General features: G+C 43.7%; 1 protein-coding gene across 2 annotated transcripts in view; it reads left to right on the forward strand.

The window, feature by feature from the left end:
* arhgef39 (Rho guanine nucleotide exchange factor (GEF) 39) overlaps positions 1 to 23,622 on the forward strand; it is a 104,669-nt gene that overhangs the window by 44,821 nt on the left and 36,226 nt on the right. The gene's annotated exons all lie outside the window — the stretch shown is intronic.

Below are 23,622 nucleotides of genomic sequence, written 5' to 3' on the forward strand. Positions count from 1 at the left end.
CTGCTGGGAGCCCCTACCCCGTCCCAAAGCACTCCCAGATGGGCACTGCCTCGCTACTTTTTGGCAACTTTATTCATAAAAAGCTATTTTAGCTCCTTATTCAGAGCATCAGGGAAACAGGAGAAATCTGTGGACGGCCTAATTCATTGCCATGCATGTGGCTCAGAGTCCAGTTCAGTAAACAGTCTATGGGTCTGTCTCTCTCCTTTCATGCAGCAGCACTGTTGTTGTTATATGACACCGCAGGGTTAGAGGTGGCGATGACGGAATCCTTTAACAACTTCTACAGTTTTGCCGTTCAGACGACAGCGCCATCGGGCCGTTTTCAAAACTTCCCACCCTGGGACCTGGTTACAAAAGATACTGTTTTCAGGCTCCGATAACGCCGGCTGCGTGTAGATGGTCCGCCATAACGATACAAAAGTAATGCGGTTACAGGAAAACGTGTCTTCGTATGGACGGATTAATCGGCGCACTCACACTGTCCTTCCGCACCGGGCCAAAAACGTTTTTTCAGCTAAAGCCTAGTGCGTTTGAGCAGTGTGAGTGCACCTGCTCCGCGCATAACTGCGGACAGCGGGCAGTCCACGGCCCGCCTGAGAGAGGTGGGCTTTTGTAGAGCCCGTTTGCACATGTACGAGCACGAGCGTGCGCACGTGTACGAGCACAAGGTCTACGGCGGTTCTGACGTCCTTTATGTGCGCCTGTTCGGACATAGAAAATAGAAGGAGGGACCATGTGCGGACATTTAACAACAACAACGGCGGCGAAAGGTTCACGTTGGTGTGATGCGGAGGTGGAGTGTTTACTGCAGATTTAGGTCGGATGAAAATATTAAAAAACAGTCGGACAAGACGCACAAAAACTCCGAGGTCTATGGAAAGATTTGTAAACAAAGCGAGGCATCGCGATGACGTCAATCAATGCGTGTCACGTGTTATGACGTGATGACGTATGGATAGCGAGAAGCATTTGCGTGAGGCCCAGGCAGTGTGAGTACAAACGGGCCTGGGGCGCGGGGGGAGAGGGAGGGGGGACAAGTACCCTAAAGCCCGGGGCGCGGTGCGGAAGGACAGTGTGAGTGCGCAGTTTGCAGCTGCTGGGATGGTCGGCGTTGCTGTGCTTGGTCGTGGACCTCTGAATTTTTCTAACTAGGCATGCGCTGGGAAGACAGGCCGAGCAGGCAAGCCTGTACAACATCTCTCATGAAGAGAACACAGGAGCAGTGAAATTGCCTTAAATGTGTGGTAACTTACAGTAGAGAGTCACCATACCAGAAAAAGAAGAGGCATTTTTCTGGATTGTGAAAAAAACATGATTGCTTTGTCAAAGCTATGATGAGGAGGATGACTATCCAGTGTGTTAAACATCGAGAGACAATAATGTAGGTACAGTAGCCTACACAATTGTACGAATGCAATGCAAAGGTGGTACATCAGTGTTTACTTACTTTCACTCTCTACTTCCTTTCAACTATTTCTTGCTTATTCACAGATTGTTTTGTTTGTACGCCCGCTAGTTTTTCGGAATGTACTGCAACAAACAAAGGGGTGAGCACAAATGTCTCTGTGCTTGCTCGTGGCTGTCCATCTGCTGTAGTCATGGTGTCTTGCATAAACTTACCTTTAACCCTCTGAGGTCTAAGGCTTTTTTCTCGATTTTGCATCATTTTGTAAATTCCCCTTTTAAGGGTACTTGTCTATAACATAATACCCCAATGTTTTATATATGGATTGGAATTGCCATGGTAGTCTCGACCCCAGATAATCATATTTATTGTAGGCCCAAATTTGTCCTAGAGCAAAGTGTAAAGAGATTATTTGGCCCAAATGTTGAAAATTGAATTCCACTTTTTCAAATTATTCACATCTCTGATGAAAACATACCTTTACTCATGTGGACGGACTGTTTTGGTGCTTGAAATAAGTTTACCAAAGTTAGCTTCACAAAAGTAGTGTAATATATGAATAGAATAGTAGATACATGTAAAATGAATGTCTGAAATAGAATTTTGTCAATATCGCTTTTTGAGAAAAAGTGTGGTCTCTCACTCTATTTTCACCATGAGATGAAATGGGGCTTCATACTACATATCTAGCTTCATGGGATGTGTGCATGAAGAAAAATAGCATTACAACTGTTCCTCTTCTGAACCAAATATTTGTAATACACAATTTACAATATTTACATAATGTGCATGTTTTTATGCTTCATTTATTCAGCTGTGCCATGTGCTGGAGAGGTGGTGATGGCTGTGGTGTAGACACAGGACCAGGAACACAGGACCAGGATGATGTGTTCCTGGTGGCAGAGAGAAAAGGATTTCACTGTTACATTCAGTATAAAAATCACAAACAAATAAAGAAATGTAATTCTAGACAGTTTCATCTGCACAGAACAGTGTGCTGACATAGTGGCCAAAACATATCCATTCATCTAGACCAGGGGCGTCAAACTGATCCAGTAAAGGGCTGCTGTGGCTGCAGGTTTTCATTTCAACCAAGCAACAACACACCTGATACAAAAAATCAACTGTGTGAAGACAATTCAGGTGATTGAATAAGTCGAGTGATTTTCTGAGTGTCTATTGGTTAGTTTCACAGAAAATGATGAAGGACACCACGGTCCACCAACCGCACACTGTTAAGCAAATGATGCCAGTCGCAAGTGCTCTTTTCTGTCTTTTAATTGGCCGTTTGAGTGACCTATGAGCTTGCAGTAAAAAGAATGCAGAAGAGGAGTGTCTGCCGTCTCCAGCAATATATAGATCATGTTTGTACACTGTATAATGGCTAAGATATTGATATAAACAGTGTGCCGGCACGGGCGTCGACCTCAGAGGGTTAAGCTGCAAGAACAAAAAATAAACATTTGTGTTTTTACTATTGTGTCACTTAATGGGCCTTCTCCTGTAACTTAAAGCTATGGTCTACATTCTGAAAATCAGTTGAGCCTCTGAGACGGATTTGAAAAAAGGCAAACAATAGCTTTGAAATAGCCATCCTCAAATTCACCTTTCACTAAATTCTGCCTCTATGATCAGTGAGAGATATACTAAAGGAAATAACAGCTAATTTCTGGAACAATAGTTGTATCGTATCAGAGGGAGGTTGACCGAAGAGACTACAATGTGCATTTGAGAGCTACATTCACAATGAAAGTTAATTTGCCAGCAGAGTATTATGAATAACATTAAAATCCCAGTTCAAATGCAATTCTATTGTGCACACTGCTTTTGAATTCTATAATTGAAGCTGGAAGCTCGATTTTTGATTTAGAACTGAAATTATGACACCCCTACGATGTATGTACAGCTCAGAGAACCTCAAAGCCATTCCCCAAAATACAGGGAATTATGACACATCACACACTGATGTTTTCTTACATCAGAGAGTGTTATTTTTAATTTAACTACGAGAAAATATGCAATTGTCTCTCTGTAATTGATGCTCAAGTTATAAACAATTAAAACACAACTGAGTTTCTGTGAAGGTGTTATGTTGGTGCTGTTCACCATCGATAGCACTTCCGGAGATGGGTCACAGCTTACATGCTTGACTTCTGTTTTTGATGTTTAGTTGTTTTCCTTTCTCCAGTCACCCGCTGCACTGCACAATGTATAGTCTCTGTGACAGATGTAATTATTATTATTCGATGTACCACCCATGTAAGTACTCAGACTGTCCAGAAACTGTCAAAATCTCTTCTCTTAAGCACAAGTTTTTGTTGGCTGTAATTTCATGCGGTCTTGATCTAGCTTGTTAATTAGTTGAACAAGGAGTAATGGGCTGAAACGCGCTTTCCAATGCAGCAGATATCTGACAGTGGTTTATCAAGCTGCCTGGTTATGTCTTAATTAGGCCCCTCTCACGTTCCCATCTCTCCAGATGTACAGTTGAGGACTGTAAATGTTACATAAATCCATCATGGAAGAGAGAAGTTGTCTCTGAGATAAGCTGACCCTTCACCTTAACATCTGAGACACTTAACTGTATATTTAATTTATGTTTACTTTCTCCTCTGCAACAAAGGATTGCCTTTCCATTATTTTTTTCACTGTTCCCACCTTTCCAGGATAATGTTGAACTCCATATGGACTTTTCCCAGTTTTGGAAAATGGTATTTGCGACGCATCAATCCAACCTTTTTTCTCCTGATAGGAGACCATGTATTTGAAAATGTAAGCACAAACATTTTAACCAATGGTTCTGGCTTCCACCTCGGACACTATTGTTTCAGTTTCTTCAGTCGTAAAATGATTTTGCTTCTTTGCTTTAGGTGACATTTCACTCTTATAACTGTGACTCCTCTAGGCAAATTACTTTCCTTATATAGAGAAATAGGGTGTGGCAGTATGCTGATCGCAGATGGTGACAGTGCCTGTCAATTTAGAATGATTCTGTATCATTAACATATACACGGTGGTAAGAACAAAATTGGCCAGTGCGCATGTGTCATGAATTCAACAGTAATTTAGCATGCACACTTATTTTGCGTGCACAGTAAGAACATTTCTGCGCACATATTAGTGTATAAGCATCATTGTGCATACCTCATAGGACTTCTTTTTTTTTTATCTAAGGTCCGGTAGTAGCCTATGTGCAGACAGACAGATGTATGCACGCACTATCACCCGCGCATGTACACACACACACTGACCAAACACAGGATCCAGGCAGAGATTATAACACCTGTACTGAAATGAAAGCTATAGGCACATTACTCATTGCAGCATTTCAGTCGACATTTAACAAGTTATTCCAGTTTGGGCCTGAACAAACAGTTAAAGGAGAAAACTATATAATATATTTTACAATTCAATACTGTCTCTAATTCAGCCAGTTCTAATTTAAAAGAACCTAGAGAAAGTTAGTTTGTTTCTGGTTTTGATTGTTTATGAAGAGCTAAAAATAAATTCCTTAAGTTAATTAAGGATGCGCTGATCAGATAGGTGCTGATATTGACCATGTTCAGTGAATCGAGTATTGATGCTATAATGTGACTGAGCCACATTCAATTTTATAGATAGAATTCAGAATTGAATAGGACCGGGGTTTAAAAATAGATTATTTTATTAAAATTGATCTTCATTTAAATTATCTGATATTGATTCATGGTTCACAGAGACTCAATGGACAAACAAGGAAGAGGAAGAGAGACCCTGCCCGGAGGAAGCCCGGGGCCCCCGTCTGGAGCTAGGGCCAGACGGAAGGCTCACCGGCGAGCGCCTGGTGGCCGGGTTTGCCACGGAGCCCGGCCGGGCACAGCCCGAAAAAGTGACGTGGCACCTCCCTCCTCTCCATCCTGTGGGCCCACCACTCGCAGGAGGAACCACTTGGGTCGGGTGCGCTGCTGCACGGGTGGCAGTGAAGGTGAGGGGCCTCGACGGACCAGACAAGGGCAGAAGAAGCTGGCTCTTGGGACGTGGAATGTCACCTCTCTGTCGGGGAAGGAGCCGGAGCTTGTGCGGGAGGTGGAGCGCTACCACTTAGATCTGGTGGGGCTTACCTCCACACACAGTCTCGGTTCTGGAACCGTACTCCTGGATAAGGGGTTGGACCCTATTCTTCTCTGGAGTTGCCTAGGGTGTGATGCACTGGGCGGTCGTGGGGATACTCACAAACCCCCGGCTGAGCTCTGCGGTGTTGGAGTTCACCCCGGTGGACGAGAGGGTCGCCTCCTGACTGTTGTTTGTGCATATGCACCGAACAGCAGTTCAGAGTATTCTGCCTTCTTGGAGACCCTGAATGGAGTCCTGCATGGGGCTCCGGTAAGGGACTCCATAGTTCTGCTGGGAGACTTCAACGCCCACGTGGGCAATGATGGAGACACCTGGAGAGGCGTGATTGGGAAGAACGGCCTCCCTGATCTAAATCCGAGTGGTCGTCAGTTATTAGACTTCTGTTCTAGTCACGGATTATCTATAACTAACACCATGTTCGAACATAAGGATGCTCATAAGTGTACGTGGTACCAGAGCACCCTAGGCCAAAGGTCAATGATCGATTTTGTGATCGTGTCATCTGATCTGAGGCCGTATGTTTTGGACACTCGGGTGAAGAGAGGGGCAGAGCTGTCAACTGATCACCATCTGGTGATGAGTTGGATCAGAGGATGGGGGAAGATTCTGGACAGACCAGGTAAACCCAAACGAGTAGTGCGGGTGAACTTGGAACGTCTGGAGGAGGCCCCTGTCCGAGAGATCTTCAACTCACACCTCCGGCGGAGCTTTTCTGGCATCCCTGTGGAGGTTGGGGGCATTGAACAGGAGTGGGCAATGTTCAAAGCTTCCATTGCTGAAGCTGCAGCGGTGAGCTGTGGCCTCAAGGTCTTAGGTGCCTCAAGGGGCGGTAACCCTCGAACACTGTGGTGGACACCGGCGGTCAGGGAAGCTGTCCGGCTGAAGAAGGAGGCCTTCCGGGATATGCTATCCCAGAAGACTCCGGAGGCAGTTGCAAGGTATCGACAGGCCAGAAGGGCTGCAGCCTCTGCTGTGTCAGAGGCAAAGCAGCGGGTGTGGGAGGAGTCCGGAGAAGCCATGGAGAAGGACTTTCGGGCGGCACCAAGGTGCTTCTGGAAAACCATTCGACATCTCAGGAGGGGGAAACGGGGAACCGTCCAAGCTGTTTACAGTAAGGACGGGACGCTGGTGACCTCAGCCGATGAGGTAATCGGGCGGTGGAAGGAGCACTTTGAGGAACTCCTTAATCCGACTAACATGCCCTCTTTTGTAGAGGCAGAGCTGGAGGCTGATGGGGAATCATTGTCAATATCCCTGGTGGAAGTCACTGAGGTAGTCAAACAACTCCACAGTGGCAAAGCCCGAAGGGGTTGATGAGATTCGTCCAGAAATGCTGAAAGCTTTGGGTTTGGTGGGACTGTTTTGGTTGACACGCCTCTTCAACATTGTGTGGAAGTCTGGGACAGTGCCAAGGGAGTGGCAGACCGGGGTGGTGGTTCCTCTTTTTAAAAAGGGGGACCAGAGGGTGTGTGCCAATTACAGGGGTATCACACTACTCAGCCTCCCTGGTAAAGTCTACTCAAAGGTGCTGGAAAGGAGGGTTCGTCCTATAGTCGAACCTCAGATTGAAGAGGAACAATGTGGATTCCGTCCTGGACGTGGAACAACGGACCAGCTCTTCATTCTCGCAAGGATCCTGGAGGGGGCCTGGGAGTATGCTCATCCAGTCTACATGTGTTTTGTGGATCAGGGGAAGGCATATGACCGGGTTCCTCGGGAGATACTGTGGGAGGTGCGGCGGGAGTATGGGGTGAGGGCGTCACTTCTGGGGGCCATCCAATCTCTGTACACCCAAAGCGAGAGCTGTGTCCGGATCCTCGGCAGTAAGTCGGATTCGTTCCCGGTGGGGGTTGGCCTCCGCCAGGGGTGCGCTTTGTCACCAATCCTATTCGTGATTTTCATGGACAGGATATCGAGGCGTAGTTGTGGTGGGGAGGGGTTGCAGTTCGATGGGCTGAGGATCTCGTCTCTGTTTTTCGCAGATGATGTGGTCCTGATGGCATCGTCGGTCAGTGACCTTCAGCACTCACTGGATCTGTTCGCAGCCGAGTGTGAAACGGCTGGGATGAGGATCAGCACCTCTAAATCTGAGGCCATGGCTCTAAGCAGCAAACCGGTGGATTGCTTTCTCCAGGTAGGGAATGAGTCCTTACCCCAAGTGAAGGAGTTTAAGTACCTCAGGATCATGTTCACGAGTGAGGGGACGATGGAAAGTGAGTTTGGCCGGAGAATCGGAGCAGCGGGGGCGGTGTTGCAGTCGCTTTACCGCACCGTTGTGACGAAAAGAGAGCTGAGCCGGAAGGCAAAGCTCTCGATCTACCGGTCAATCTTCGTTCCTACCCTCACCTATGGTCATGAAAGCTGGGTCATGACCGAAAGAACGAGGTCGCGGGTACAAGCGGCCGAGATGGGTTTTCTCAGGAGGGTGGCTGGAGTCTCCCTTAGAGATAGGGTGAGAAGTTCAGCCATCCGTGAGGAACTCGGAGTAGAGCCGCTGCTCCTTAGCGTTGAAAGGAGACAGTTGAGGTGGTTCGGGCATCTAGTAAGGATGCCCCCTGGGCGCCTCCCTAGGGAGGTGTTCCAGGCACGTCCAACTGGGAGGAGGCCTCGGGGAAGAGAGATTATATCTCCACACTGGCCTGGGAACGCCTCGGGATCCCCCAGTTAGAGCTGGTTAATGTGGCCCGCGAAAGGGAAGTTTGGGGTCCCCTGCTAAAGCTGCTGCCCCCGCGACCCGACCCCGGATAAGCGGATGAAGATGAGATGAGATGAGATGAGAGATATTGATTCATAAAATTTAAATTTAAATACTAGATGACCTACTATGACATGTTAGCTTGTTGGGAAGGGGGTTAAAAAACGCTCCAAAGTTCGGCTTAATTTCAGTAAGGGAAAAACTGACACGGCCATTGTCAGAGAGGATCCACGACACTAATATACATCAAATAAGCCATCAAGACAGTTTTTTTCATTGACCACCTTTTAACAGAGAAAGCCCAGTGAGTCGCTAACAGCCAGACTGGGCTAACACTGATTACCTCGGGGCGGAGCGCTAAACCACCCAAAACAGTTTTTTTTTTAACCACTAATACTGGTCAAAATAAAAGCAAACCTCTGCAGTAGCATGAGAAGAGTCCTTTCACTTAAAACGAAGCACCAACAACATAGTAAGTGAACCCGGAATTTATTAAAAAAGACTGTTTTACAGTGCTACAAGCCTTAGCAGCCTGCTACGTCCATGTTGAGAGACAGTCCATACAAGTGGATTACAGAATGCACTGGAGTTTAGTTCATGGAGGAAAGTATTGAACTGAACTCCAGTGCATTCTGTACTCCATAGGAATTGATGCGATACCTTGAGCTTGGAATTAACTACTTGTGCGTATCCCTACTAGTATTCTAAAACATCATACTCTGTGAAACAAATAATCAACCTAAAGGCAGCAACATGACTGAGAAATAAAACAGCAGTATTCCATAACTCACAGAACTTTTGGCAGACTTTTTTATGGTCAGCACCAATCAAACAAGTAAAAAACAAATTCAGCTTGAAAAGTTTGGTTTGAAAAGTGCTTGAAAATCTGTATTGCATTTCTTTTACAACAAATAGTTATAGAATAGAAATTTCTTATCCTTCTGGTATTACAAAACAGAATTTTAGTTGTTTATAACACAATATTATCTCTTTCAATGGGATGAAAAAAGGTGAAATAAACATTTTCAATATGTATTTGTAGAAATATTCAATTTATCACAGCCCTAAGGTGCTGGAAACGCTTGAAAATGGACCTTAAAAGTATTTGAATTTGGCCTTGGAAAAGGTGTACTAACCCTGTATATTAAACTGTAAACTGTTCATTAATTAATAATACATTTACATAAAAATAATAGCTTCTCCAGTATGGTTGACACAGCATCTTAAGGTACTCTCAACTGAAAATCTCGTCTACACTGAATATCAAATAAACTGCCTTGACAAAAAGGAATATCTTACAAAATACTATATTTTAAGTTTCTATAGTGTCAAACACCTGTAAAAAATAACATTAGAATGATTATATAATATTCAAGTATAAGATAATTACAATGTAAACTAAAATATTTGGTTCAAGTTTTGCCCTAAGATAAAACATAGCAGTAGATGTCTGTCTTGTTCTCATAAAACAAACGGGCTCATCTTAGTCAAACGGATTTGGGCATTGAATGTATGAATGAACATTGATATTTTTAATAATACACCAGATTAGAATGTTCCTTGTGCAATATAAAGCTTTAGGTCTCTGAGAATCTCATTCATATGCAAGCAGAATGGGTCCAATCTTACCAATATTGAATCAAATCAAATCGGTAATAAAATAACATCGGTCTCTGTATCACACGGTCTATCACGATACTTATCACCCATAATGGCACTGCGTGAATGCAGCATGCCTTCCACGAAACCTGCTCTCTACTCTACTATTAGTCTTTAGGTTATTGAAAGTGTCTTGGAAATATTATATTTTCTATCCAAGAGTGGGAGGCCTGTTTACTTTTTATGTAACCAATAGTGGACATCCTGTAAGACTGCAGCCTTTTGTCATATGAGTATGCTGACCACTGTTGTATTTGACTCTGACACATAATCACTTGGCCTCATTCTCTCCTGCTCAGCCTCCTCTCACTGCCTTTTTCTCTGTACTTCCCATCATCATCATCATTGATTCGTCTGTCATTCTCAGTGAAACTCAGGAGACTCGAGGGATGTGTCTAATTGTATGATGATTTTAAGTGGCACTGCTAGATAATCATCTACGGCTGGCGCCTTACCTTGCTCCGGCTCCATGGCTGGGAATAGGAAATTGTTGTCACTTATCACCATTCAAGGATGATGGATGGCGAGTGGGGCCCAGAGTGTGGATACTTATGTTGCTGCTGGGGGAGGAATAAAATCATTGCCTTTATTAAGTGGCATTCACTCGAGCCGGCTGGAGCAGTCATCGGCGTGCTCCCCACTGAGATCACCATTATGACAGTGATGGGGTCTCGAGTTGATTGTGGCAGTGAATAGCACTCCTCTCTGCCTGTATTGGCCATGTTTGTGTCGATAATAGAGATGCAGCTCTCATAAAGATGGCAGCACTTAGAAGCCTTGGGATATATTTGCTCTAAGCTGAATACCATTTAGTATAACAAGGGAACTGGCCAGTGGTCGGTTCACTGTATAGACTGAGCATGCTCTATGTAAAAGCTGTACAACTCTAGAGGTCTCAGGGTCATTGTCATCCTCGCAAAGCATTGAGAAGAGTGTAGCGGTGTGCTGTATGCATTGTCCACGCTTGATATGTCTTTCAATTGTCAAGGTAGGATTTCAAATTGACTGCTTTATGTGCTCATGTAGTTCCATCATCTCCAACAGCTGAACACAGTAAGGTGCTCCGACGCAAGGTCAGAGCACTGATTAATTTCTTTTGAAATAATTCTGAAAGATAGAGCTTTTCTTAAGTGGCTCCTCTACATGGTCTGCAGGTACCGAGTTGTATTTCTGTTAATAATTTGTGTTACATTGTCCTTCAGTTGACCCTGTAGTTCATTGCCAAGTTTGAAGTAAGGATTGCAATGAAATAAAATGCCTCAATTATGGTATGAGACAGTGTTTTGTTGTGAATCATTAGTTGGTTCTATTGACCATGAACTTAGAGACCACACTTCATAACTGAACAGAAAATATTTGGATAATTGAATATGAGTGCTTCATAATCAACTGACTGTCATATAAAACAAACAGCTTATGCTTATTCCATTTTTTTTTTTAAATCCCCAACATTTTTACAGATTTCTTTAATCAGTATACCTTTCATATTAGCATGTCTCAAAGTCTCAATCAAGCAAGCAAGCTAGCAAGTAAGCAAGCAAGCTGGCTAGCTGGCTAGCTACCCTCCCTCCCTCTCTATCTGTGTAATTACCTGCAAATGTAGACGTTTATATAAATTAAAGCGCATGAAAACAACACACAGGCCTCTACACACACCAGACAGCTTGGTTCTAATGTGGCCCCGACTGAAGTGTCTCTGCTTCTCCGACATGCACTGGCTGCAGGGCTTCAGTTGAATTCATAAATTAGCAGCTAGTTACTGGTAATAGCTCCAAACACCGCGGTTAATTTCAGGCTGCATGTATGTCTTTTAAGCCTACATTGTTGAAATAGAGTCCCGTCCATTGCCTCATTGTGCAGGTTAAAAATATTTAACTTTTCAGGTGGATTTTTCTGTGTGTGTCTATCTCATTAGCTTTTTTGGGGACGATGGTATCGTTGTTTTTCTTAAAGCAATACTTGCTGTTGGAGAATTTTAAGATCGCCCAACCTTAGTGTCTTTGAATGTCATCTCTGACGTGAAAGGTCAGGTTTGAAATAAAATAAAATAAAGATGCCGTCTCATTCATTGTTTTATGTACAAGGACATTAGTCTATTCAGCGTTATTGAAGTAGGTTTGTAACGATACCAAAATTATGAGTATGGTACGATACCTGCGTAAAATGTCTCCATACAGATAAAGGAAAGATACCATGGCGAAAAACTAAAAAATCATCAAGTATATTAATGGAATAAAATATTAGATGAGAGAATTCAAAACTTTTTTTTAACAATTAATTAAAACACTTAAAAAGTCTAAATAGAACTACATTTTTGTAAAAGCTGCTGAGCTTTATAGCTACTTAACACGTTCAGTTCATAAAATATCCTTTATTTATCTCACAAAGGGGTACATTTTGATAAAGTTCAAACCCTGCAAACTACAATAGTACACTAAAGTACAACACAAATGACCCAGACCTGGTGGAGGGCTGTGCTCTGATCAGACCATTTTCTACTTGTATACAATTATTATATATATTATAAATTGAGAAAAATCTACATGGTATAAAAATATAACGAGTACCGATTGATTGAACGTGATTGATTGATTGCAATAGTTCATTTGGAACTGATGTTGTTGATCAGCATAATTGTAAACACCAGCTCATGTTCTGGTAAAGTTAATGTCTCCAGCTCTTGTTCTGGTAAAGTTAATGTCTCCAGCTCATGTTCTGGTAAAGTTAATGTCTCCAGTGTGAACTGTTTGCATACATAGATGTGTGAACCACATCGGACAGTTAAACCGTTAACTTTACCCCTGACTTCCTCCTCCAACTCTGATGGTGAAAAAAAGTTCACATGTCACTAAATAAACACTTGCTTGACTTCACGTTACATCCGGGGGATATTTTTGTTATCTATCTTTAACCTGCAGCTCTCTGAACTCTTTGAACAAGTCCTCATGTCGGTCAGCTCCATGTTTCTCCAAGTCGGTCTGTATTGATTTAAAGCATCATTTACAGATGGGCCATGTGGTGTCTGTGGGCTTGACACTGTCGGCCCACAGACACCACTTTATCTCTGAGACAGTAATTGTAGCTGAATTGTATCATTTTTGAATCACAGAGCATGGTATCTGGTTTCTGAGGGATCATTGACTGTATATCCAGATACAGTATGTTTAAAGATGTCTGAGAGGTAGGGATACACACCCCTACTCTTGACCACCACAGTCGAGGAAGCAGTGCCAGTCTCTTCGATAACATGTTAACGTTGGCGGCTGTGGATCATAGGGTAGAGTAGGTTGTCCATTCAAACAGTGTTCGAACCCTCAGCTGCTCCTTCCACATGTCCCATCAGAGCATATGACGCTGCTCTGTCCCCCTTTTCCATCATCCCTCTCTATTGAAGTAACACTTATCAGTTACCTGATTTTTAGTCAAGACTGGGTTTATACAAGTATATGACCTGCCTGTGTTGTGCTGTGAACAATAAAGGAGGGGAAAGATACAAGTCAGATGCTTCGACTGACAGGTTTGAAACAGGTACTTCTTGACTGATGATTCCAATCATTAATGGAATACTTCACCGGTGGAAACATTCATATGTATCGAAAGTGGACTGTATATGTAGTTGAAATGTAACATACATTTCCAATTCGGTGCCTTCATGACCAAGAAAGGCAGAAAGTGACTTTATGGCGCTTTATGATTGAAAACAATAACTCCCATAATGCACCACAATGCTCAGCTGCGTAGGCAACTCTACGACTAAAAATAAACAAACAAAAAACTCCCACCAGTCCATAAATCAGCCCATCAGAGGCCATGTTAGTAACAGAAAGAAAATCAAAACACTCACTTTACGGTCAGACGTCTGTTTGTGCTGCTGGCCTTGGCTGATGTTTCCAGTTCACCTTATAGGCAAAACTAGGATGATCGACAACACATACTGTGTCCTCGTCTGACTCAGAGATTTTGTCCAGGATAAATTTACATCTTCGAGATTCTGTGCAGCAGACGGATTCTAACTCTGTATCCATAGGAGCACAGTGAGCGCACCAACACCACCAGACCTTCCCGGCTGGAGCAGGCATTGACAACTCTGCTGCCTCAGTAGCATCAGCAGCAGCCGCCTCCTGTTCCCCCATCAGCTCCAGCTGCTCCTCGCTATATTACGGCTTGTATAGGATGCCACGGACATCCGATTGGAGCATCAGATCTTCAAACTCCCCTTCTTCCATATCAGACTGATTACCCTCCGCCATGTTTGTTTACTTTCTGCAAAGTCTCAGCAGGCTGCGGCCCACCCACCAAATGAAGTCCCACCCACTGATCTGTGATAGGTCTGAAGTGTGAGTGGGTTTCATCCCCTTTAGACGGGTTTGAAAAATGAGGAACTAGTGCTTGTAGTTTTAGCAGAGCCCGTCCGTCTCTCTCACACTTCAGCTTGACGATGACGCAAAAAGAGGATTTTTGCGTCAACGTCAAGCTGAAGTGTGAGAGATAGATACGGCTCTCTCCTGTCTCGGGGGACTGATGCAGGAACATTCAACAATATGAATTGGTTTCTTACGATACAAATCTTAATGCAAATGGGTGAAGTATTCCTTCAAGGTCATGAGGCACCCCTACTTATTTAAAACTGTCCAACTTTAATTATCACAGGGATTTAAGTTGACTCACGCAGCAGCATACAGTAATAAAAGCTCCAGTCATTCTGGAGTTTGACTGAGAAGGGTTTCCTAATGTCTACATTTACACAGAGTTCCTTTCTCTTTGAATAAATCCCTGTTATTCACCCTTTCAGAGACAGATAAGACACTCTTGACAACCACTTCATATTACATTTTAATTGCTCAAGTTGGACAGTGGAGTATCTCTAGTCTCTGTATTTACCACCATTGTGCATTCCTTTCCTTTTAAGCTATTAAAGTTGAGTAATTACCCACAAGCCCATGCCATGTTCACTAACCCATGGAAAAGGCTGCCAGTGCATCTTGTCTCTTAATTACAAATTTGAGTCCTTAATGCTTGTATGGGAAGCAAAATAATTAGACAGATATTTCCTCCATCTCCTTTCTTTACTGACGTGTATGCAAATGCACAAATGACCTGACGTGTGCAAGGAGAGAGTGAGAAAAAACCCTGCATATTATCAGGATATTATAAAGGCATATTAGCAGCTCCTGCTGCAGCGGCAGCAGGCACATCCCTCCACCAGCGCATGCTTGCTAAAGCTGCATTCTTCATTAGAATATCTGAACTGTCATAAATATGGTTCAGATTACGTTATAGTCTCATTATCTTTTCTTTGCTTTGCTGCTAATGAGCGGGACAGGGCAGCTAAACGAGAGAGTTCCGTTTACATTATTTGAAATGTGGCATAATAATTCTCATTACAGTGTTCCCTTTTTGTTACACAGTTGCTTTAATTAGATTTTCGTCTCCACTCCTTAATAAGAACGAGGGCATCCAATGCTAATAATGCCTGTAATGCATTTGTTATTACAAGATGAGACAAGAAGAAAAAGACGTGGAATTATTTCTCTTTTTAAGCGTCCCTTAATTGAAGGAGGCTTAATTGGATCTTGTTTGGCTTCCGTTTCATCTCGAATGAGTAATCAACTACAAGAACAATGCCCTCCTCTTCCTCCTCCCCAACCCAAAGATCCACCACTGTGCTAACCTGCCTTTCTGCACTTCAGCTCCTGTAAATTCATGATAATACAGCACACACACACTTAACCAGGTTAGTTCAGGTAACACTTTTTAACCACATCTCATGGCCTTTTTCAGCATTGGAGTTTCTCAGTTGTAATTGAGATAGTTTAGTTGTTCTCACAAGAGCTTAGTATGAAACTTCAGTCTCATGAACAGGCGGCTGTATATGGGGGGAAATAGTAACCTAAAGTCTCTGGTGTCAGATATAAATGTTCTTTCTTTATCTGTATCTTGCCGTCCACTGATTCCTGCTTTGTGACCTTTGACCTCTTTCCGGCTATGGCCCAGTTGGTAGAGCGGGTCGGCCAATGTCTGAAGGGTCTGAGGTACGATCTCCGCCCTGCCTTACTTGTGTCATAGTCATTGTGTCCTTGGGCAAGACACTTCACCCACCTTGCCTTGTGTAAATTTGTATGACAGCTGTACATTTGAGGAGGTGGTCGGAGGGGCCACAGCGACTTCCTGGTTGATCAATACTAAAGTGTTAAAAACTGCAGTTCTCCAAGTGTCCAAGTGTCCAGGCATGTTTCATAATTGCGCAATTCATCATTGACCCCCATGTTAAACAGGCCGTTTTCCCAGCATAATTTGACCTAATTAAGGCCACAAAAAACATTCTAGTCTGTATGATTAGGTCATATCTCCATGACAACACTGAGGGGGGTTAATTACTTTGTACCAGGCTAGTTTTTATTTTATTGGAGGTTAAAGTTTATGAATAATTAGGGACGTGGCCTCCTGAGTGGCAGCTAGCCTCTGGCCCCTTACTTCTCCTCTGAGGTATATATCATCCAGATGGATGTATCTCCATCCCCCCAATGTCACATACATGCCCTTTTTTGGTAAGAGGAAATGAGGTGCAGTTAAAGTCTGATACAGTGCATCCGGAAAGTATTCACAGCATTTCACTTTTTCCACATTTTATTACGTTACAGCCTTATTCCAAATTGTATTAAATGAATCTCTGTCCACAAAATTCTACACATAATGCCCCATTATGACCACGTGAAAAAAGTTTTCTTGAGAGTTTTGAAAATGTATTAAAATTAAAAAAGAAATAAATCATATTTACATAAGTATTCACAGCCTTTGCTTAATACTTTGTAGAACCACCTTTGGCAGCCTCTACAGCTTCAAGTCTTTTTGAATATGATGCCACAAGCTTGGCACACCTCTCTTTAGGCAGTTTTGCCCATTCGTCTTTGCAGTACCTCTCAAGCTCTATCGGGTTGGATGGGAGACATCTGTGCACCATGCAGCCATTTTCAGATCTCTCCAGAGATGTTCAATCGGATTCAAGTCTGGGCTCTGGCTGGGCCACTCCAGGACATTCACAGAGTGGTCCTGAAGCCACTCCTTTGAGATCTTGGCTGTGTGCTTTGGGTCGTTGTCCTGCTGAAAAATGAACCGTCGCCCTAGTCTGAGGTCAAGAGCACTCTGGAGCAGGTTTTTATCCAGGATGTCTCTGTACATTGCTGCATTCATCTTTCCCTCTATCCTTACTAGTCTACCAGTTCCTGCTGCTGAAAAAACATCCCCATAGCATGATGCTGCCACCACCATGCTTGACTGTAGGGATGGCAGTGGAGGCCACTGTGCTCATTGGGACATTCAAAGCAGCAGATATTTTTCTGTATCCTTCCCCAGATTTGTACCTCGAGACAATTTTGTCTCTGAGGTCTACAGACAATTCCTTTGACTTCATGCTTGGTGTTTGCGCTCTGACATGCAGTCAACTGTGGGACCTTATATAGACAGGTGTCTGCCTTTCCAAATCATGATGATGATGATGATGATGATGAAGCCCTTTATTCGTCCCTAGTCACAAGTACCAGCGAAATTGCAGCGCACCTGTCCAAACATACATGTACATACAATGTGACAGAGGGGTCGACAGGACAGGAGGCAGGGATTGGATTGAGAAAGTTACAGCATAACATGAGGAGAGGGAGGAGGGAAAAAAAGGCAACCCCCAGATTGTACTCCAGAGGGAGTGCAGTGTGGGAACAGGAAAAAAAACACCTCAGCAACAAAAGCACATAATCAGTCTTACAACAGAAAAACTCAAGACTAGCAACAGGGAGGGGGTGAGGGTGGGGGGTGTAACCCAGGGTAGACAGCAGCCACCCGGTCCTGCAGCCATATTCGGCGCTGGTCACGGACCCGTCTGTCTCACTGGGGGGGTACAAAGCTGCAGAGACGTGGGAGAGGGGGAGGAGGGTGGATGCATATCTGTATAAATGTATAATGTCACTGTATGTGTGAGCCTGGGTCGTCACCCCGCCCGGCGTCACAACCTCGGTGCCTCAGTCTGATCCAACGGAGACGGCCTTGATCATGACCCAGGCAGAGTCAACAATCAGCAGGTGTCTGTGGGAGGTGGGGGAAGGAATGAAGAGCGTCTCACTGCAGTGTTCTCCAGGGGAGTTGTTGTTCCAGCAGTAGCCTTGGCCAAGGCTGCTGCTGCTGGTTGGGGAGGCCGAAAAGGATAAGATTGGGGTTGTTTGGGTTTGGGACGAGCAGCCACATTCCAATGTCGCGGCTACTCTCTTTGTCCATTCTGGTCAGCAATACGATCCACTTTCCTTTGCAAAGCCATGAGCGTCTCCTTGATGGTACCCACATCGCGGCTCAAGTTGTCCACGTTACGGAGCGAGTGCCCATGACTCGCACCGCCTCAATCATTCCAGGCAGCCATGTGGGGCTTTTGGCAGCTGCCATGGATTCCCGAATTCTCTGATAAACCAGGCCCGTGCCTATTCCAATCAGCAGGGAAGTTGTTATCACGGTTCCGAATAGGTAGATGTCTTCGGCGTCCTCCACAGAAAGAGCCGCCAGGCACACGACCCGCCACCTCTCCCACGCGTCCATCGTGTAGCCAGCTGCAAACGTTCCGGCAGGACAGTCAGGTTCCCCCGAACCCAGGCTTCTCGTCGAGAAGATGGTGTCAATAGCGTTCAGAGACCAGTTGATCAATTCCATGATTCTTTAGGGTTTAGAGAACAGTGCGGAGAGAGTCTCTCAAAAGAAATACATAAGACAGAAGACTAGACGAGACAAGAGAAGCAAAGCAGGGAAAGATAAGGGAGAGGAGGGAAGGAAAAATGCGACCGCCTCCGCTGAGAGCCAGTTGATTGGACTTACCACAGGTAAGTCCAATCAACTGGATTTACCACAGGTGGACTCCATTTAAGCTGTAGAAACATCTCAAGGATGATCAGTGGAAACAGGATGCACCTGAGCTCAATTTTGAGCTTCATGGTAAAGGCTGTGAATACTTACGTAAATGTGATTTCTTTGTTTTTTAATTTTAATACATTTTCAAAACTCAAGAAAACTTTTTTCACGTGGTCATAATGGGTCATTATGTGAAGAATTTTGAGGACAGAGATTAATTTAATAAAATTTTGAATAAGGCTGTAACATAATAAAATGTGGAAAAAGTGAAACGCTGTGAATACTTTCCGGATGCACTGTAATATGGCGACTCCCGAAGGCGAGTACGATTGGATCAAGTTTAGAGAAAGGGAACCCGACAGGTATGCTACGACCATATTTTATACAGTCTATGACCGATCTATACATTCCTGCAAACATCACACGCTGCATGCATGATCCAAGACATTTTTTTCTGCATCGGCTACTGGGCATGGATTTGAATTTTTTTTATCTCTTCGGATGTACACTATGTGGTGCCAAAGAACACACACCATGTTGCTGTATATCAGATGTAGGCAACACCATATAAATTTCATGTAAATTGGACGATGTCTCTCACATAATCTACTTCATGTTGTCAGTAGGTGGCTCCGTGATTCTGACTCATTATGGGTGTGTAGAGGCCTTCAGGCCCGGTCTTTTATCAAGAATGATGTAAAGTGTAGTTACAAAAGTGAAAAAATTCCACAGTAAATCCAAACTGGCCAACTTCCTGTGGCTTTTTTTCTTTAAGTCTCCGTACTTTACATCTACCTACCAAATTTCGTATGTGTAGGTAAAATTTTAGGTGGAGCCAGTGGAATAATTTGAGGGGTGCCCTTGAGCCAATTTAACACACACAAGCCCAAGTACCATATCAGGTATTAAATATAAACACTCTTTATACACTACATGTGCAACTTTTTGTGTGCTTAAGAGCACCATTAGCACCTCAAAAATGCTAAAAGTAATGAATGGGTGCTATAGAGCTGAAGCTCAATAATAATAATAATAATAATTTTTTCAGAAACAATAGGTTTCCTTGACCTTTTCAGGCCTTGGCACTTTCGTGCTCAGGCCCTAATAATAACGAATACGTTAGTAAACGAGACCAAGCGGTGTGGTTTAACGAGTGACCTTGTTAGCTAACTTAGTGAAGCATCTAAGTCACAAAACAACAACTGGATGTTTAATATTTCCTCGCTCATACAGTATCTCATGTAACTAGCTTCTGCTTTACTTGTATAGTAGGTTTTAAGTGGTGCAGAGCCACAGCGCCCCCATGTACATCTGTGGTCAGATATGTAACTGCAGCAAGATCTGTTAGACAACGGTTGGGAGGAGAAATAAATCTGCACGTCATTATAGGTCTGAGGCAAGACACAATATTATGAGCCCTCACTAGGTCTATTGCTATTCTGGTTGTGGCTTATACCATCCAGCAACATAGAGTTTCTTAACTGAATCAAAGGACTGCAAATTTGAGAAATTAGCCACGGTGATGTCTCATTAGTAATCCATTAGTGTAGCTTTAGAGAAAACGCACGAGAGGATCCTTTGGTCTGCCTGCTGGAGGCAGCAGTACACAGATGCTTAGTTAGCTCACAAAAGGCAAATTCATTATTTCTTGCTAATTCAATCCATCAATAGTAATAAAGCTCAAATTTTGATGGATAAAGCCTAATTTACCATCAGGATTATCTTATAGCCTAGTATTTTCGGGTCAGCAAGCGTTCTGGAGTCTTTGCTGTACCAAAACACCAGCTCTGGCGGCTCATTTAGAGTTGACGGATGCATTTGAGGTCAGCCTTGACAAACTTTTATGATGATGAAAAGGGTGCCCTGAAGCCAGCTGATATCTAGGCAATTATTTTACAGAATGAGAGAACTTAAAGAGGGCAACGCTTTTTATGTAGCATAGCTTGACTCAGGGCTGAAGTGCAGATGGTGCTCGTCCTGGCTAAAGGTTGAGGTCAAAACAGAGTTGAAGGGATTCCAGCACAGCTTCCTGCTGTCACAGTATTTATCAAAAATTGATGATGACAAATTGACTGTTTATCAGATCCCAAATGAGACAAGAATTGGCCAGCTAGTGGTCACTCTGCCTCACTCTCACTGAGAGAACACTTTGCCGGGAGGAGAGCAATCAGCTGCTCCAGAGACAGACCTTTCTCAAATCCAGTCAGTGCAAACCCTGGCTGTTGGCCAATAGCAGTGTTGGGTTTAACCTGTGTAAAGGCAGCAACAGACAGTTTGCTTATCCAGCCGGGAGACGGGTTGGAACCCTTAACCCTTCACCTAAACACTGAATTTACCTTTAGAATGTACCCAAATATGTTAAGACCATAAAAATTTTCACAAGATGTCATATTACAGATTTACTAGTTCATGAAGTCTTCAAAAGTCAGGCAAGCAAGTTTCCAAGGGCAGCTCGAAGAGTCACCATTCACATAGTCTATACAAGAACTCTCACACTACACTGTTGTAACTGTCCAACACATGTCTCATCCCACTCATGCCACCACATGGACCAGTGGCAGTGGTGTACAGTCTGCTAGTATCACTAATAGCTTCTCTCAGTGGCACCACTATGTCTCTAAAACGAGCCCAGACTGCACACACAGAGGGCTGCAAAGGCAGACAGACACTGTGGAAATCAATGTCAATTACCAATGCACTTCAAGGTCACATCATCCTAGTACAAATGATAAAGGTTTCAGAGGAAACTGAAACTCTCACAATTCTTACGTTTGATGGATATTAGGGCTGGGCGATATGACCAAAATCTCATATCACGATAAAGGTAATTTCATATCCTGATGACGATATAAATCACGATATAATACATTTTCTGTAAAAAATAATAACTTTTTTTTTTTGCTTAAAGCTGCAGTCGGCAAGTCTGGCGTATCAAGCTGACTCAAAAGTCAAATTTGGAATGTTTACAACTCTCATGCCCCTCCCCCTCTACCTCCTCCGCTCCCTCCAATCGAGCTTGTCAGTGCACGTGCAATAAACGGCATTGAGTACATGCTACACAGAGGCAGGCTGGCTAACTTACCCATAGATAGCAACTACTAACATCGGAGCAGCGGGGGCAGTATTGCAGTCACTATACCGCACCAAGAGAGTTCGAAGGCAAAGCTCTCGAGGGTCATGACCAAAAGAACGAGGTCGCGGGTACAAGCGGACAAAATTGGTTTTCACAGGAGGGTGGCTAGAGTCTCCCTTAGAGATAGGGTGAGAAGTTCAGCCATCCGTGAGGAACTCAGAGTAGAGCCGCTGCTCCTTTGCGTTGAAAGGAGCCAGTTGAGGTGTTTCGGGCATCTAGTAAGGATGCCCCATGGGCGCCTCCCCAGGGAGGTGTTCCAGGCACGTCCAGCTGTAAGGAGGCCTCGGGGAAGACCCAGGACCAGGTGGAGAGATTAGATCTCCACACTGGCCTGGGAACTCCTCAGGATCCTCCAGTTAGAGCTGGTTAATGTGGCCCGGAAAAGGGAAGTTTGGGGTCCCCTGCTAGAGCTGCTGCCCCCCTGACCCGGCCCTGGATAAGTGGTTGAAGATGAGATGAGAGAGAGAGCAACTGCTAACGTCATTTAGCGTATGCCTAGCTTGTGGCATATTGTAACATGCGCGAGCAGGGAGGGGGGATCTGTAGTGTGTGCATGAACTGTGGACCACGCTGAGTGGACAGGTTGATAAAGCGTGGTAGATTTTTTTCTTTTTTTTTAAACCGGATGATTTATGTTGTTCTTTCAGAGTGTCTGCTTCAGTGACTATGATCAAACAAATGTTCCCGACTGCAACTTTAGTGTAGGCTATCAATAAAGACGAACTGCAAAATATGTATTTCCAGTACATTCTTGGACTATTTATTATTTTCATTCAACCATCTCATTCTGGGCAGCGAGCACCTGACACAGGACTTCGGCGGATGCACGGGTCCAGTGTTGTATAACAGACATAAGTGTGTTGTGTTTGTATCTTTCTTTGACAACAGCTGAATATATATTTAGAACTGTAGTTTCACTTTCTCACATGGAGCATGTGTTGTGTGTCTGGTGTGTGTAGACTGGTCTGTGTGTTTGTTACAGTTGTTTTCTGGTGATTTAATAAAGAGAGAAACATGACTCAAAATATGAAGCAAATGTAAAATGAAAGGAAAAAGCTAACATTTTATTTAAAAATAAAATAATCCTAGGGCTAATTTAATAGCAATATGACCTCTCTTCAAACAGCTCCCTTTTGAAGTCTGCTTGGTGCTACAATATCACAGTATCATGTTCTCTGTTTAAAAGTATCATCTTATCTACATTATTGACCCTACACTACATGCAATCACCTCTCATTTGACTGCAAGCACATACCAGCAGAGATCTTCAGATCACCAGTGCAGCTAACACATTCTTAATTATATTGAGAATAAATCTACTTATAACAGAAAACAGTTATTTAAAAAGGTAATCCAGAGCCAGAAAGACAAAAGAGAAGTGCCAGTAAAACAGGGCACATCTAGCGGAGTGGAAGGGTCACAGCTATACAAAAATACTGCCTCAAAATTTAATTATACAACTAAATACTCTCTGAGATAAGCTGACTACATGTGCCATACTGACTGGTTTTGTAGAGTATTCCCTCAGTGATACAATCTCCATCCTGCAACCCAACAACCCCGGTGCCTGAGAAACATTTAAAAGTAACAGGAGAGATACAGAAGACCAGAGAGATTACCAAGTACAGCCAACATTTAAGAGCAAGCTCTGCCTAGATGGGTGAAAACAAACTACATCACATTAACCTATGGTTTTTGGCAGCAGAAGAAGTGGAACAAAGTTGTCAGGTT

The sequence above is a fragment of the Echiichthys vipera genome (genome assembly GCF_963691815.1).
Source record: "Echiichthys vipera genome assembly, chromosome: 20".
NCBI classification, from domain to species: domain Eukaryota; kingdom Metazoa; phylum Chordata; class Actinopteri; order Perciformes; family Trachinidae; genus Echiichthys; species Echiichthys vipera.